Raw genomic sequence first — 6,000 nt, 5'->3', positions numbered from 1 at the left:
TGGTCTGAGAAGATACAAGGTAAAATTTCAATTCTTTTGATTCTGTTGATATTTGTTTTGTGTCCCAGGATATGATCAATTTTGGAGAATGTTCCATGAGGGGTGATGAGAAGAATGTATATTCTTTATATTTGGGATAGAGTGTTCTCTATGCGTCTATCAAGCACAGTTGTTCTAGGGTCTCATTTAAATCTCTGATATCTTTGTTTAATTTCTGTTTAGAGGATCTGTCCAGCTCTGTAAGAGGGGTGTTAATGTCCCCTGTTATTATTTTATTATCAGATATCATATTGCTCAGACTGAGTAAGATCTGTTTCAAGAATCTGGGAGCATTTAAATTGGGTGCATAAATATTTAGAATTGAAACATCTTGTTGTATTTTTCCCTTGACCAATATAATGTGACCATCTTTGTCTTTTTTGACTTTAGTTGCTTTAAATCCACCTGCATCTGAAAATAAGATCACAACTCCTCTTTTCTTCTGAATTCCATTTGCCTGAAAAATTGTCTTCCAACCCTGGACTTGGAGCTTTAATTGTCTTTTGAAGCCAGGTGTGTTTCTTGCAGACAGCAAATGGATGGCTCGTGTTTTTTAATCCAGTCAGCCAATCTATGTCTCTTCAGTGAGGAATTCAAGCCATTAACATTTATTGAGGTAATTGATAAGTGTGGTAGTATTCTAGTCATCTTTTTTTGTGAGAGTCCATTGCCTAGTTTTATCTTTTGTATCAGTGTGGAGGTTAGGTTCTGATCTTTAATTTCTGAGTTTTTACTTTGCTGCTGATCCATTGTGGTGGTCAGTGTGCAGAACAGGTTGAAGTATTTCCTGTAGAGCTGGTCTTATTGTGGTGAATTTCCTCAATGTTTGTATATCTGTAAATGATTTGATTTCTCTGTCAATTTTTAAGCTTAGCTTAGCAGGGTACAGATTTCTGGGGTGTAAATTGTTCTGTTTAAGTAGATTAAAGGTAGATGACCATTGTCTTCTTGCTTGGAAAGTTTCATTTGAGAAGTCTGCGGTCACTTTGATGGATTTGCCTCTGTAGGTCAACTGGCGCTTACTGCTGGCAGCTTGCAGAATCTTTTCTTTTGTCTTGACTTTGGACAGGTTCATCACAATGTGTCTTGGAGAAGCTCGGTTAGAGTTGAGGTGACCTGGGGTCCGATATCCCTCTGAAAGCAGTGTGTCAGAATCTTTGGTGATATTTGGGAAATTTTCTTTTATAATATTCTCTAGTATGGCTTCCATTCCTCTGGGGCATTCTTCTTCCCCTTCTGGGATTCCTACAACTCGTATGTTGGAATGCTTCATAAAGTCCCATAATTCTGACAGTGAACGTTCTGCTTTCTCTCTCTTCTTTTCTGCCTCTTTTACTATCTGAGTTATCTCAAGAACTTTGTCTTCTACCTCTGAAATTCTTTCTTCTGCATGGTCTAACCTGTTGCTGATACTTTCCATTGCATCTTTAAGTTCCCTAATTGAGTGTTTCAGTTCCTTCAGCTCTGCTATATCCTTTTTATATTCTTCATATCGTTCATCTCTGATTTGATTCTGTTTTTGGACTTCCTTTGAATTATTTTCCACTTTATTAGCAATTTCCTTCATTGTTTCCATCATTTCTTTCATTGTTTTCAACATGTGTATTCTAAATTCCCTTTCTGTCATTCCTAACATTTCTTCATAGGTGGAATCCTCTGCAGTAGCTACTTCATGGTCCCTTGGCATGGTTGTTCTGGACTGGTTCTTCATGTTGCCTGGAGTTTTCTGCTGATTCTTCCTCATGAGTGATATCTTTTATCTGTTTCCTTGCCCTAATTTTCCTTTCACTTCCTCTTGCTCTTTAAGTTCTTGTGCCTGTGGACTAAGGGTTTGATGATTCCTTTTGGTACAGGACCAGAAGGGTGAGAAGGTTGAAGAGCAAGAAAGGGATGAAAGAAAGGAGGACCGAGTGATAAGAAAAAAAAAAAGATAGAGAAAGGAGAGGGGGTGGGTAAAAGGAATATTGACAAAAAGAAGAGAGGCACAGAAAGAGGGAGACAGAGCAATATAGGTGTATAGTAGGATACTTGACATAACCTTAAAAAAAAACCCACCTTCTGGGGGTGCCCAGTTGGGTGGTTCCCTTGAGGTCAGCAGCTCTTTGCTAACCTGATCAGACACAGTACCCCACCTCCACCAAGTAGAGAGGAAAGACAATAATGCTATAAATCAAACCAAAACAAGGAAACAGAAAACTTTACGGATTAAAATGGGGTGAAAAACCAAATAATGGTTAGAAACACTAGCAAAAATGAAGTTCTAGTTATTGAAAAAGGGAGCAATGGGAAATTATAATTAAACTAGAAAAATTGAGAAAGAAAAAAGATCTGTACGGAAAAGGTTGAAATTAAAAAGCAAAACAACATCAACAACATAAAAATAAACAAAAAACAGCCAAACCAAAAAGAAAAAAAAAAAACACAACCAAAAACAAAGCAGTATGTATATGTTGTTGAATATTGTCTGGGCAATACGTAGTCTTCTGGGGTATGAGATGTTAATCACAGTTCTGATATGACTGGAGGCCGCTGATTTCTCAAACCCCAGCAGGTAGACACCCTAAATCTCTCTTCAACCCTCTTAAAAGGCACTTTGAACTTGTAAACTTACTGAGCAGAAGCTTTCCCAGGAAAGTGCTGGTCACTGGAATCACTGCTGAAGTGGCTATCCACTTACCCAGTGTGCCAAAACCGGTCTCACTTTGCCCCTGAGGGTTAGGGCTGCAAGGTGGCTCAGACCCCACCCTTTGGCTGCTAGGTTACCAGCTCCCACCCGGATTCTAGCTCTGCGACCCTGAGGGTGGAGGTTGCCAGGGCAGATCACTCACAATGGCTCCCCGTGACCCACAGCCAAACACTATTAACTCCGTCTGGCTCATGGCTCAGACTGGGGCCATAGACAACAGCCAAAGTTCTCCACACTCCTGCTCAGGCTCTCCCCAGTGCAGTTCAACTGAGTGCCAAGTCCAAAGACACCAAAACAGTTCACAGGTAAGGCCTTTCCGGTTTTCAGTCCCGCTGCTACTGAACTTACAGTTGCGGGCGGGTTTAGACCGATTGAACACACGTGACCACTTGCCGTTTTTCCACTGTTTTAGTCCTCCTCTTGGGGTCCAGAAGTCTCTCACTGACTCCCTGTATCCTCACAGGGGTGATGATAGGAAGATCCCACCAGCCAGATATGCCTGGAGTCCTATCTCCCCGGACTCACGGTGCCCAGATGCAAGGAAGCTGTTACTCGGCCGCCATCTTGCTCTCCACCCTTGAGATTTCTATTATTAATATTTATGCACCCAACTAGAATGCATCATAATTTATAAGAGTCTCTAACAGATATGAGTAACTTGATTTCCTCCAGCTCCAAAATAGTCAGAGATTTTAACATTCCTTTGACAATGTTGGATAGATCTTCCAATGAGAATCTGAGCAAATAAATTTTAGATTTCAAATTAACCATTCAACATTGGGATTTAACAGACATCCACAGAACATTTCATCCCCAAAAAACTGAATACACATTCTACACATCAGCCCACAGAACATACTCAAAACTGATCACACCTTAGGTTACAAGTCTAACTTCAGTAAATTTACAAGAATAGAAATTATTCCTGGCATCTTCTTGGACCACCATGGAATAAAAGTTGAACTCAGTAATATTAGGAATATGCACACTCATTCAAAAACATGGAAGCTAAATAACCTTATGCTGAATGATAGCTGGGACAGAGATGTGATTAAGAAGGAAATTACAAAATTTTTGGAACAAAATGATAATGAAGACATGAATTATCAGAACCTCTGGGATACTACAAATGCAGTCCTAAGAGGGAAATTTATAGCACTGCAAGCCTTCCTCAAGAGAACAGAAAGAGAAGAAGTTAACAACTTAATGGGACATCTCAAGCAACCAGAAAAGGAAAAACATTCCAATTCCAAACCCAGCAGAAGAAAAGAAATAACAAAATATTAGAGCAGAATTAAATGACATTGAAAACAAAAGGATTATACAACAAATCAATAAATCAAAAAGTTGGTTTTTTGAAAAGGTCAATAAAATAGATAAACCTTTGGCTAATCTAACCAGGAAAAAAAGAGTAACAGGTGAAACTTACTAAATGCAGAATACAAATGTCTACATACAACAACTAAGAAAATGCCATGAAGGCTACATTGAACAGTTTGATGAGATTATCTCAGATTGTATACGAAACCAGCACATTGTACCCCTTGATTGCACTAATGTACAAAGCTATGATTTAACAATAAAAATAAAAATAATAAAAAATAGTAAAATCTCTAATTTCATCAGTCAGAAATGGCAAAGATGAAATAACAACAGACTCCTCAGAAATTCAAAAAATCTTTAATGAATATTACAAGAAACTTTATTCTCAGAAATATGAAAATCTGAAGGAAATTGACCAATACATGGAAGCATGCCACCTTCCAAGACTTAGCCAGAATCAAGTGGAAATGTTGAACAGGCCTATATCAAGTTCTGAAATAGCATCAACAATACAAAATCTCTCTAAAAAGAAAAGCCTGGGACCAGATGGCTTCACGTCAGGATTCTATAAATCCTTTAAAGAGGATACAAATAAATACAAAACCTATATTACTCAACTTTTTCCAAAATATAGAAAAAGAAGGAATACTACCCAACACATTCTATGAAGAAAACATCACCTTGATCCCCAAACCAGGAAAAGGTCCAACAAGAAAAGAAAATCATAGACCAATATCACTAATGAATATTGATGCAAAAATATTCAACAAGATCCTAACAAACAGAATCCATCAACACATCAAACAAATTATACACCATGACCAAGTCGGTTTTATCCCAGGGTCTCAAGGCTGGTTCAATATATATAAATCTATAAAAATAATTCATCACATAAATAAATTAAATTAATGCATATTCTCTCAATTGATGCAGAAAAAGCTTTTGATGATATTCAGCATCCCTTCATGATCAGAACACTTAAGAAAATTGATGTAGAAGGGACACTTTTTAAACTGATAGAGGCCATCTACAGCAAACCCACAGCCAATATTGTATTGAATAGAGTTAAATTGAAATTATTTCCACTCATATGAGGAACCAGGCAAGGCTGCACATTGTCTCCACTGCTCTTTAACATTGTAATGGAAGTTTTAGCCATCACAATTAGGGAAGAAAAGGCGATCAAGGGTATCCATACAGGGTCAGAAGAGATCAAACTTTCACTTTTCACAGATGATATGATTGTATATCTGGAAAACACCAGGGATTCTTGCCACACCCACGGCACCACAGCCGTAGTGAGGCGGCGCTGTCCGCGTTTTAGAACGCCGGTAAGGAGGCTTGTGCTCCACGGAGCTTCGCCCCCAGCGACCCCTGCACAAACGGCATCAGAAACGGTGCTTTACGTGCCAAGTCACCCGCAGGAGCTTGAACGACCGTGGCAGCCTTTAAAATTTATTACTTTGTTTTTCTTTAGCATAGGTCTGTGTGCTCTGATACTAATCACAATGTGCTTTCTCAAGGCTGGACCCTCCGCACTATAGGATAAGATAAGGCACGAGCCTGCTAGACTTAGTGCCGCCTATAAGTCAGGCACTAAAACGTTTAAGTAATAAATACCATCACAGTAAATACCAATGATTTAGGAGTAAAACAATTTCACAACCATGAGTGGTATTGTTTATTTTAGGTATGCTTTTAACTGCTATCAATTACGAACAGAGACAGAGTAATTACATTGTTAAAAATATCTAAAACAATCAGAGCTTACCTAAGCACGAAAACTGCAACCGTAAGGAAAAAATTTGTAACTTTCCCAGTAATTCAGAATGACCCTTGTGTAACCCATGACGCCCCTGCCTGTGAGCAGAAGTGTATAAGTACTTGCATAAGTTTCACAGTAAAGTTGCAGCTACATACTCCAACCCGTAGTGTGGCAGACTGTCATTCCT

The sequence above is a fragment of the Nycticebus coucang genome, chromosome 4 (genome assembly GCF_027406575.1).
Source record: "Nycticebus coucang isolate mNycCou1 chromosome 4, mNycCou1.pri, whole genome shotgun sequence".
NCBI lineage: Eukaryota > Metazoa > Chordata > Mammalia > Primates > Lorisidae > Nycticebus > Nycticebus coucang.
Note: the sequence above shows the minus strand (reverse complement) of the source record.